This window comes from Periplaneta americana, chromosome 3 (genome assembly GCF_040183065.1).
Source record: "Periplaneta americana isolate PAMFEO1 chromosome 3, P.americana_PAMFEO1_priV1, whole genome shotgun sequence".
Lineage (NCBI taxonomy): Eukaryota > Metazoa > Arthropoda > Insecta > Blattodea > Blattidae > Periplaneta > Periplaneta americana.
Genome location: NC_091119.1, coordinates 170,956,357 through 170,968,630, shown reverse-complemented (window position 1 = coordinate 170,968,630; position 12,274 = coordinate 170,956,357). Strand labels below are relative to the sequence as shown.

At 36.1% G+C, this 12,274-nt stretch overlaps 1 protein-coding gene and 1 non-coding gene across 2 annotated transcripts in view; both read left to right on the top strand.

Moving 5' to 3' along the window:
• LOC138697072 (KH domain-containing, RNA-binding, signal transduction-associated protein 2-like) overlaps positions 1 to 12,274 on the top strand; it is a 619,870-nt gene that overhangs the window by 86,212 nt on the left and 521,384 nt on the right. The window lies entirely within an intron of this gene.
• On the top strand, positions 7,277 to 7,352 carry TRNAC-GCA (transfer RNA cysteine (anticodon GCA)). Its single transcript has one exon. It is a non-coding gene; the product is annotated as a tRNA-Cys (tRNA).

Genomic DNA, 12,274 nt, shown 5'->3' with positions numbered 1-12,274 from the left:
ATAAATATAACATATTTCGTGTGATACATGCCCTTGTGTAATCGATAGAAATACCATTTCACATTTTAATTAATTTCTTTCGTGTTTAGACTTTTATTACAATAATGGAGTAAATATTCTTAAGCATACACTTCAAAGTGACATTCGTTTTCGGAATTCGTACTAATCATTTCACGTGATCAAACAAAATACATTTTTAGGTTAGGACTCGTGAATCGTAAACTGTTTAATCAAAGCAATGTATTTCACGTTGTCAGACAAAATACATTTTAATATTAGATCATACACTTACCTACTAACTACTAACATAATGTGCGAGAGGTCCTGAAGAAAAATATACTCTTTCACAAATTATTGCAATCTTTTAGAAAATACCTCCCCAACATAAAGATGAGATGTGGTAAATAAGCAATACATACTATATTATTATTATTATTATTATTATTATTATTATTATTATAGTACATGGCATTGTGTGATTTTATCCTTTTTTGGTGATATCTAGTATTAGTTGGCAACACTAAAGAGACGGCCAAATTAGCCTCTTAGGAACTACTCTTACGTGATACTCACTGCACTTATGCAAGCAGGTTTTCACTCTTCTAAAATGTATAAAACCAGCCACAGATCACAGCTAAACGATAAGCATTTGAAATCTATGATTCACCTGCATTCGAGTAGATCGATTGATTTAGATATTACTCGTCTGGTGGCACAAACAGACATGTAATGCCCAGCATTTTAAATCTATGATTCAGCTGCATTCGAGTAGATCGATTGATTTAGATATTACTCGTCTGGTGGCACAAACACACATGTAATGCCCAGCATTTTAAATCTATGATTCAGCTGCATTCGAGTAGATCGATTGATTTAGATATTACTCGTCTGGTGGCACAAACACACATGTAATGCCTAGCATTTTAAATCTATGATTCAGCTGCATTCGAGTAGATCGATTGATTTAGATATTACTCGTCTGGTGGCACAAACACACATGTAATGACTAGCATTTTAAATCTATGATTCAGCTGCATTCGAGTAGATCGATTGATTTAGATATTACTCGTCTGGTGGCACAAACACACATGTAATACCTAGCATTTTCAATCTATGATTCAGCTGCATTGGAGTAGATCGATTGATTTAGATATTACTCGTCTGGTGGCACAAACACACATGTAATGCCTAGCATTTTAAATCTATGATTCAGCTGCATTGGAGTAGATCGATTGATTTAGATATTACTCGTCTGGTGGCACAAACACACATGTAATGCCTAGCATTTTAAATCTATGATTCAGCTGCATTCGAGTAGATCGATTGATTTAGATATTACTCGTCTGGTGGCACAAACACACATGTAATGACTAGCATTTTAAATCTATGATTCAGCTACATTCGAGTAGATCGATTGATTTAGATATTACTCGTCTGGTGGCACAAACACACATGTAATACCTAGCATTTTCAATCTATGATTCAGCTGCATTGGAGTAGATCGATTGATTTAGATATTACTCGTCTGGTGGCACAAACACACATGTAATGCCTAGCATTTTAAATATATGATTCAGCTGCATTCGAGTAGATCGATTGATTTAGATATTACTCGTCTGGTGGCACAAACACACATGTAATGACTAGCATTTTAAATCTATGATTCAGCTGCATTGGAGTAGATCGATTGATTTAGATATTACTCGTCTGGTGGCACAAACACACATGTAATACCTAGCATTTTCAATCTATGATTCAGCTGCATTGGAGTAGATCGATTGATTTAGATATTACTCGTCTGGTGGCACAAACACACATGTAATGCCTAGCATTTTAAATCTATGATTCAGCTGCATTCGAGTAGATCGATTGATTTAGATATTACTCGTCTGGTGGCACAAACACACATGTAATACCTAGCATTTTCAATCTATGATTCAGCTGCATTGGAGTAGATCGATTGATTTAGATATTACTCGTCTGGTGGCACAAACACACATGTAATGCCTAGCATTTTAAATCTATGATTCAGCTGCATTCGAGTAGATCGATTGATTTAGATATTACTCGTCTGGTGGCACAAACACACATGTAATGCCCAGCATTTTAAATCTATGATTCAGCTGCATTCGAGTAGATCGATTGATTTAGATAATACTCGTCTGGTGGCACAAACACACATGTAATGCCTAGCATTTTAAATCTATGATTCAGCTGCATTCGAGTAGATCGATTGATTTAGATAATACTCGTCTGGTGGCACACACACACACGTACTGTCTAGCATTTTAAATTTGTCTGTTCCTAAAACACGTTTCTGTTCAGAATTTATTTTGTCAATGTAAATACATTAAATTCAAAAGGCATATCACTCGGTTAAGAGAGAAGTTTTCTTTGATATTCATATTGAATTTGGTATTCCCAACAAACTAGTTCGGTTAATTAAAATGTGTCTCAGTGAAACTTACAGCACAATTCGTATAGGTAAGTTTCTGTCAGATGCGTTTCCAATTAACTGTGGGCTAAAGCAAGGAGATGCACTATCACATTTACTTTTAACTTTGCTCTAGATTATGCCATTAGGTATATCCAGGGTAACAGAGAGAGTTTGGAATTGAACGGGTTACATCAGCCGCCTGTCTATGCGGATGACGTGAATATGTTAGAAGAAAATTCACAAACGATTAGGGAAAACAAGGAAATTTTACTTGTAGCAAGTATAGAGATAGGTTTAGAAGTAAATCCCGAAAAGACAAAGTATATGATTATGTCTCGTGACGAGAATATTGTACGAAATGGAAATATAAAAATTGGAAATTTATCTTTTGAAGAGGTGGAGAAGTTCAAATACCTTGGAGCAACAGTAACAAATATAAATGATGCTCGGGAGGAAATTAAACACAGAATAAATATGGGAAATGGCTGTTATTATTGGGCTGAGAAGCTTTTATCATCCAGTCTGCTGTCAAAAAATCTGAAAGTTATAATTTATAAAACAGTTATATTACCGGTTGTTCTTTATGGTTATGAAACTTGGACTCTCATTTTGAGAGAGGAACATAGGTTAAGGGTATTTGAGAATAAGATGCTTAGGAAAATATTTGGCTCTAAGAGGGATGAAGTTACAGAAGAATGGAGAAAGTTACACAACACAGAACTGCACGCATTGTATTCTTTACCTGACATAATTAGGTACATTAAATCCAGACGTTTGAGATGGGCAGGGCATGTAGCACGTATGGGCGAATCCAAAAATGCATATAGAATGTTAGATGAGAGCCCGGAGGGAAAAAGACCTTTAGGGAGGCCTAGACGTAGATGGGAAAATAATATTAAATTGGATTTGAGGGAGGTGGGATATGATGATAGAGACTGGATTAATCTTGCTCAGGATAGGGACCGATGGCGGGCTTATGTGAGGGCGGCAATGAACCTCCGGGTTCCTTAAAAGCCAGTAAGTAAGTAAATACAATAAATTCATTTATATTCTTTATATTCTGTTTGAAAGGCTATCCTACATCCTCATCTTCTTGCCCCTCTAGCTCCGCCGAGTTCCATAGCAGTGACTTCTACTCTTTGCCTGGTCCACTTATACCTGCCCCGTCAGCATCCTTTCGCCCCGTGCGAGCTTCATTGCGCCCCGTGAGCACCCCTGCTATAGAGGACACGAGTTCAAATTTCCGTTGCGCTTCTTATTCTTATTCCAGGAGGACGTCTCTCCCTGATGACTTGGATTGAATTGAAGAGGAACTTTCTTTTTTCGATGGTTCATTTAACTTCATCACACCTGTGGCATTTATGGCTGTCGTACTAAACCTTCAGCCTGAGCATGCCGTGACAAAGTTTTATTAGATTTATTTTTTTCCCTTTGATTTCGTTAGACAGTTTCTCTTGATCACAGACAGTGGAAAATGTTTCTTATAAATTACACTCGTCTATTTAAGAAAGACCAGATTAGGACAGGTTAAAATGTTTCCTTCTTAGGATTCAACATCTCATTCTTGCAGAGATCCAACATCTGCATATTCTTCGTATGATACACTACATCTCTAACGGAGAATTCCATTTACTTGCTTTCATAATTGAATTTCAGTCATTTCATTTCCGGACGTTACATTTTTACTATTTTCAAACTCTATATATTGAAAGTGAAATTACTTTTGCCATCTTTTATTATTAGAATCAATTTAGAATATCAATATCATTTCACAGAAAACAAGTTGTTGTATAAAACATTATTATTATTGCAGAAAATAAAGAAAAGGTTCCGTTACGGATGTTAACAAGATTTGTGAACTCAATTCACACCTTAGTAACAAAAAAAAAAAGTGTAAAACTCAAGTCTCCGCCTCGAGCAAAAAGAGATTCATTCTCATAGTATCATTGGCTTTTTGAGTTGCTTTTAAGAGTGTTTAATATATGAACTAATACACTACGTATATTTTCAATGTTTATATACCGAAAAACAAATGCACACTCAAAGCGCATCACTCAAAGTACACGTGCGCTATCTGTTGGTTCCCCTTTCCGCGCATCGCTAGATGACGTCACCCGCTCCAACCCAAGGTCGCATTGAGCGTATTCCGAATCTCACCGGTGAGCAATCCGATGGCATCACGGTGTTCCGAATTCCACCGATGACGTCATTGATGCTCACCGGTGTCGCACCGGTGCCATCAACTTGCAGAGGTGGTGGAAGGCTCCATCAGCCGCCATCAGTGAATCTGATTGGTTCTTGTATAGGGCGGGAATTAGCAGACGAATGACATCGTGCACTGTTGTGTCATGGCGGTGTGTTCTGCTTTAGTTCTGCTGTATAGTTTGTAATGAGCAGAACGTAAAAACAATATGTTAATGGCTTATGAGCGAACATGTCAACGGACCAATTATTATTACCGGTTCAAGAAATAAGTTGTTTATGATCTCTTTTATTTGAACGAGATGGCAGTACGGAAATTTCGCAAAATTTTGCTAGCGTAGCACAGATAACCACTTACACAGTCGCCATGACATCATCGATTCTTCCAGCAGTTTTGTTCCTTATTTTCGTTGCAACGTGACGTCATTGATGCCACCGGACCGGTGAGATTCGGAATACGCTGATTGGATACATAAATCCTTCGTCTGTCTTTCGCCGTTTACTTCATTGGAAAACGTTATGCAGTTTTTAGGCGCGACAATACTGACCTGAAATTTGTAGGTCGGTATTCTGGGATGGCACACTAGTACTAGATCAACCTTCCAGACATATTCACGTCAAATGTTAAACGAAGTCAGGGCCAACGATGAACCAGTAAACCTTATCTGCAGTATACAATGACTGCAACACGAGCGGACAACGGCTCTAAACCATCATGTAACATGACGGAGCATGGAATGGAAGCTGCATCCCACGACGCGTAGCTATGCACTCAGGTTCCCTACGGGATGCGAACGTTGAGACGATCATGTATGTTGTACTGGGTCCCCTTCATGCTGTAACATTGCCGCATTGTGATCAGATTCCCCCCGGAATGCAAATATTGTGATGGCGATAATAGCCGATATTGTCAACATTTATCCACACCTGTGCTTGACACAGTCCCGCCTACAACACGAGTCTGGTGTTGAGATTTCAAAGAGAGAAGTCTGCAATCCTATCGCTCTGTAATTATTTGGAACAATAAGAATGCATTTTGTGAATGTTAACTGCATTTCTTCTGTAAACACAGAGTAACATCATCGCACTCTCCATTCCTAAACACACATCATCTTCCTATTCTTCATCTTTCACCGTCTCTGCAGCTCATCTCTGGAACTCTCTACACCACACAACATCTCAGAGACTGTCGAACATTATCTAGTTTCAGAAATAATCTAAAATTGCACTTTTTCAATTCAACTAAATTTGCACTTTTTCAATTCAGATTCCTTTCAATTATAAGCCATTTTGTCTGCGATAGATTTGTAATATTATATCTTTTCCTTCCTTTCCCCTTTTTTTGTTCTCTTGATAACCAGGTGAATTTATTATCATACTCTTTTTATTGTGGATTTTATTTAATTTTCATATTTTTTTCCCTCCTTTTTATTATTATTTTATTACATTCCATTTGTTGTATTCTTTCTTACGTACTATATGTACTGAGTTGCTTTTATTATACTCCAAATTTTAGATCTACATTTTACTTTCTTTTTTTATTATGGTATTATTTTCATGTTCTTTAGTGTCGATTTTATTATGCTATTATTTTTTGTAATATGTTAGTATTCTGTTCTTTAACTTTGTGTTAAATTTTCACTGCTTGTATACTTCGAGACCCGGTAGAGTGTAAGAAAAGACCCTATGGCCTTAACTCTTCCAGTATAAATAAATAAACTACTACCACTACCACTACTACTATTGCTGCTACCACCACAACCACCACCAATAGGCCTACCACCACCATCGTCACGAAGTGTGGTTTTACACTACAACTTCTATTTCTTCACCATCACCGTCACCATTATCATCGTCATAGCCATCATCAGCAACATCATCATAATATCACCATCATTACGTATGTGTATTCAATATTTGAGCTCTACTATATGATCCGTTTCCAAAATAAAATTTTCGAAAATAATGTGGTCACAGATACATATTATGTACAGCGTCGCTCGCCGAAGTGATGTATAAATTGAAAATGGGTTACAGTCCTGTAATCTATCCGCAATATTTCGAAGCCCGAATGACATAAGTCATGTGGGTAGGCATTAGATACACACATTATATAAGTTGTAGAATAAAATAAAATTCTCTTTTAAGTTATCGTTCATACATTAAGAAAAATGTACAGAAGACAATAAATTAAATAAATACGGTACATAATTTAAATTATATATGAAACGTATCTCATTTTGCCCGATTTTGTGTATAACGACTTTTGTAAATGGATTACTCAATTATCGTGTCCCGGCATAGCTCAGTTGGAAAGAACCCTCAGCGCGCAGAGCTGAGAGGTCCCGGGTTCGATTCCCGATGCTGGAACGAATTTTTCTCGATTTAATGATGATAATAGTCTACACATTGACTACTTCATAGTAGTCGTGTTAATATTCAATGAGGATGGCGAGACTTCATATAATGAATATTTGATGTATTAAATGTTTACAGTTATCACAAACTGTTGTTGAATATGGCCATAAAGTCATTTAAATATGCGCTCCTGCATATTGACTTAAATAGGTTTAAATGCAGGTAGTAGGCCGTAAAACAGTACAATGAGAGGAGTTCGACCGGTACCGTGGATCGTGTTCCGGCATAGCTCAGTTGGAAAGAGCCCTCAGCACGCAGAGCTGAGAGGTCCCGGGTTCGATTCCCGGTGCCGGAACGAATTTTTCTCGATTTAATGGTGATAATACACATTGACTACTTCATAGTAAAAAGGTAAAGGTATCCCCGTAACATGCCATGAAGGCACTTGGGGGGCATGGAGGTAGAGCCCCATGCTTTCCATGACCTTGGCACTAGAATGAGATGGTGTGGTCGGCACCACGCTCTGAACGCCTTTTACCCCCGGGAAAGACCCAGTACTCAATTTTATAGGAGGCTCGGGGCCGTTCTGAAAGTTTGGCAACGAGAAAAATTCCTGTCACCACCTGGGATCGAACCACGGACCTTCCAGTCCGTAGCCAGCTGCTCTACCAACTGAGCTACCCGGCCACCTGACTACTTCATAGTAGTCGTGTCAATATTCAATGAGGTTGGCGAGACCTCATATAATGAATATTTGATGTAAAGATAATAAACTCACATAAATATAATATAGATCTGTAAACAATAATTCAAAATATTATTAAAATAATGTAAATTACAATAAAATGAATTCTCAAGTGCGTATGTAGCGAAGATCGGTCAGTTTTGTATGTAGTATCACCACATTTTAAAATCTGCAAGGCACCACTGCTGTATTCTTTAACTTTTGTACAAGTAAGTTACCTTTTCAACATAGCGTTATACTGAACATAATGACGTAGGGCAATCTGTTTTCATTCTTAATTAAAACTCAAGTTGAAAGACTTACTTAAGCCTAAAATAATGTCATATAAAGAAGGAAAAAAAACTGTGTAAATTGTACAAGCAGACGGACTAGAAAACTTTGAAGCTTTTCCCGAGGTGATATAAGCTGCAAGAACGAGTGGTTCATTTAAGTCGGTTCGTTTAAGTAAGATTACTCGTAACCTCAAGGAGAGCACTTAGGAAACGCGAATCAGCCTTGTATGCATAACGCAGCTCTTCTCAGCAAGTGCAGCGGGCTTACTTCTGCTAGCTTAACGCTTCACTTCCTCTTCCCCGGACGGAGTCCTTGGCATGGAAAACCTCACAGTTTAACAAGGAATCTGGAAACCACATTCGAAACCGTTCGCTTGCTACCATTCTAATCACATTGTCTCAGTAACGACATTGTTATACAAGAGTAGACTTCTCTCTATCTACAGGGGGTTAAAAAATTTAATTCACACTTCTAAATGCCTATAATTATTAATTTATTCTAAAACGAGTACCTAATAATTTCATTTCAAGCTGGTACTTGAAGTAAGGTTCATTTCTTTAAAATACAGAGTTTTTCATAAGTAACGTGTCTATCGAAAAATGTAATATCTTGGATAATTCTTTGAGATGATGTTCATCCTCACGAGAAATAATCCTTCCCGATGCCGTACAGTCGATTTGGAAACAAGTAACCCCTTCTTCCGCCGCCAGAGGAAGCTACTTATCCATATATGCATTTGATGCCAACGTAAATGATATGGACCATGACCATCTATAATAATAATAATAATAATAATAATAATAATAATAATAATAATAATAATAATGATTTATTTAACTTGGCAGAGTTAAGGCTATACGGCCTTCTCTAACACTCAACCAGGAGTAAAACTGCGTTACAAAAAACACTACAAATTTACAAAGTACACTACAATTTTACACACAAAACTGAATAAGATAATAATAATAATAAAATGTAAACAACAAGAAAGTATAAATCAGACATAATATATAATATACAGAAAGAAAGAAAAAAGCATAATAAAATGTGAACAGCAGGGCAAAATAAATGAGACATACAAAGTATAAAAAATAAGACAATTATTGATAATAATAATAATAATAATAATAATAATAATAATAATAATAGTAATAAAATATAGTACAAAGCACACAATGAATATAATATTTTTAAGTACACACAGTAAGGAAAATTATGATTATATATAGCTCAACTTATCACATTATAGATATACCATTATCGGAAAATATGAAAACAAAAAATATAAACATAAAAAATGTGAATATGTGGAAACATGCAATACAACACTTGTCATAATAGTAAGTTTGTTTGGCAACTCGTCATAAGATAATTTTCTAACTTGGATTTGAAAGATTTCAATGTTCGGCAGCCCTTGACTTCAGGCGGCAGAGAGTTCCAGTGACGAGAGGTAGCAACAGTGAAAGATGAGGAATACAGAGATGATGTGTGAAGTGGAATTTCTAGCGTGTTATCGCGTTGTGATCGAGTATTAATACTATGATAGCGAGAGAGAATATGAAAACGAGCGAATAAATAATAGGGGGATGAAGTGTGCATAATACGATATAAGAGAGAAAGTGAGTGCAGATTTCTCCTCTCATGTAACCTACGCCATGATAACTTCTCGAAAGAAGAACTTCTCTATACGCCAAGGATAATGGCACACGGCCATGCCTATACATATTGTTGTGATAGACTGGAATGGTAAAATGCCACGCAGCTCACCAAAGTCCATTTTGACGTTTTCAAAATTGCACACCATAATTTTTTAACAATTGAAACTGTTTTTCCATTTAATATATCAATTGTCCTTCATTGTGAAACATCATTTCTTTGATACAAATATTGTCTTATTTAACACTAAATTTTAATTCTTTAACTCTTGGAATTACATGTAACTAAACACATCTATATTTTGCTATTATCACTATTCTTTGCTGGCTACCTTTCGGTGTTGGACCCCGGACTCATTTCACAGGCATTATGACCTTCATTTCATTCAGACGCTAAATAACCTAGATGTTGATACAGCGTCGTAAAATAACCCAATAAAAATTACTACTATTATTATTATTATTATTATTATTATTCCATTGTCTTGTGTGTTGCTTTTATTTATATTTTCTATGCATTTTTATGCTGGTTGAGTGGAAAGGAAGGCCTTAAGCTCTTAACTCTGCCTGTAAATATAAATGAACAAATAATTTAAATTGTAGGAAACAACATCGTAGTATATCGGTTTTTTTTTATCAACAGTAATCTCACTAGAGGTTTTGATTTATCTAGAGAAAATCAAAACTCGAGTGGGATTTAATTGACTATTACACGATTAGAAGAAATAATGTAGCTCTTCTTAGACAATAAAATATTAACTGACTTACTGAAATTCTATTTCACTAATGTCAGCTTCATAAAACGTTTGAACGGAGCCTTCATTTTCAGTTGACTATCCATTCGGGAAACAAATTACGTCGAAAGCATGTTTTATAGTACCATAAAGAATTTTCAGTTTGAAATGTTGGCAAACAAAGAAACAAATGCTAGGGTAGTGATAAAAACAAACAAATGCTAGGAAAGCGATAAAATGAAACAAATGATAGGGAAGCGATAAAATTGTGCGATACGCAACCATGATTGGTTGAAAGACGTCCTTTCGTACCGTTTTTGGTGAAAAGTAGTACGACGTAGAAAAAGTGTAATAGTCACTATGTAAAGAGTCTATGAGGTCTAGTTTTGAATCATGAAGAGAACGTCAACGTCACCACAAACCAGATGTTGTGGCACGCGTCAAATATGACGTCAGGTCAATATAGTCGATAAACACCTAACCTTAATTCTGAACGCACTGGGACAAATTACGGTCCCTAACAGAGTGCTGCATTGGAGTTAAATCGCTCGCTTGAACTCGGTCGAATGTCGCACCCTCGAGTGAGGTGAGATCGGTCGTGATACGCTCGTAATAAATAGAAGCACAGTACAAGGTCATCTCACCGACATGTCTTATCTTGTATGGAAGACGACAGATAAGATACACATATGTTTTGCCCACACGGTAAAAATAAGGCTTTATTTTCTGCGTTTATGACAAACGTTAATGGAACAGTCTAATGGAACGTACCAAAACAGGAACATGAAGTTATAAATGAAATAGTATGAAAAACTTCGATATACTGTTATTATTGCTAATTAATAATTATTCAATATTTGATTTACCACATATATAATATGATAGGTCCACACATTGTGTTCCGCCTATATACTGCGACAATGTAGAAACGTTTTACAAAATATTATTGATATTGCAGTAGATTAATAACAATATTAGTACAGAGATAACGTCACAGAAAATATAATAAAACGAATAATCATGCTGCACAACTGTTACAGACGCAAAGATTGATACAATAATTATTAGAGATTATTATTATTACTAGAAAACTAGATAAGGTTCTTGCATTACAGTGATTGTGTTCTCCGTTTATAATAATTACATTTACATCCAATAACATCTATCAGATGTGCCAAAAACAAAATAACTCCTGTGGGAGGAGGGGAACATTTACCTACAACATTTATATTACATTTTAAAGCAAGTTTTGTAGTTGTACTATGGAGAGGTTAGTTAAACACTGCAAAATTTTGAAATGATTAACATCTATGATGTTACTACACAGTTCATCACTGTAACAAGAACGAATGCCTAACGCTCGGCTTATACCGTTCGAGGATTTATCGCTCGCGACAATTTTACCCATCATGCATGTGCGCTACCTATCGGATTATGCTATGAACTAGAGTTGGGTCGATTCGTGAACGAATGGTTCATTCGAACGATTAGTAATAAAGAATTGCAAGAATCGATTCGTGGTATCAACGAATCGTCGTTCAAAAGAATCGTAACGAATCGTCGTTCAAAAGAATAGTAACGAATTGACATGGTATCGTAACCCACGATTCTATTTACTTGTTTGATGTGACCTGTCAACGGACATTTCCGAACCGTACCGAATAATCCCGAGCGAGAGTGAAATCAAAATACTGCATTTGTTAAGTATGGAAAATAATGAACACAAACCTGAAATTTGCATAGTTAAATAGAGATGTAATGCAAAAAATGTACTTCGTAATAAGGTTCACTTGATAAATTATAATTCAGAAACATTATCTTGGGTAATTTTGTAGACTAATGGAGGTCATGCTGAATGGTTTCAGCCAAT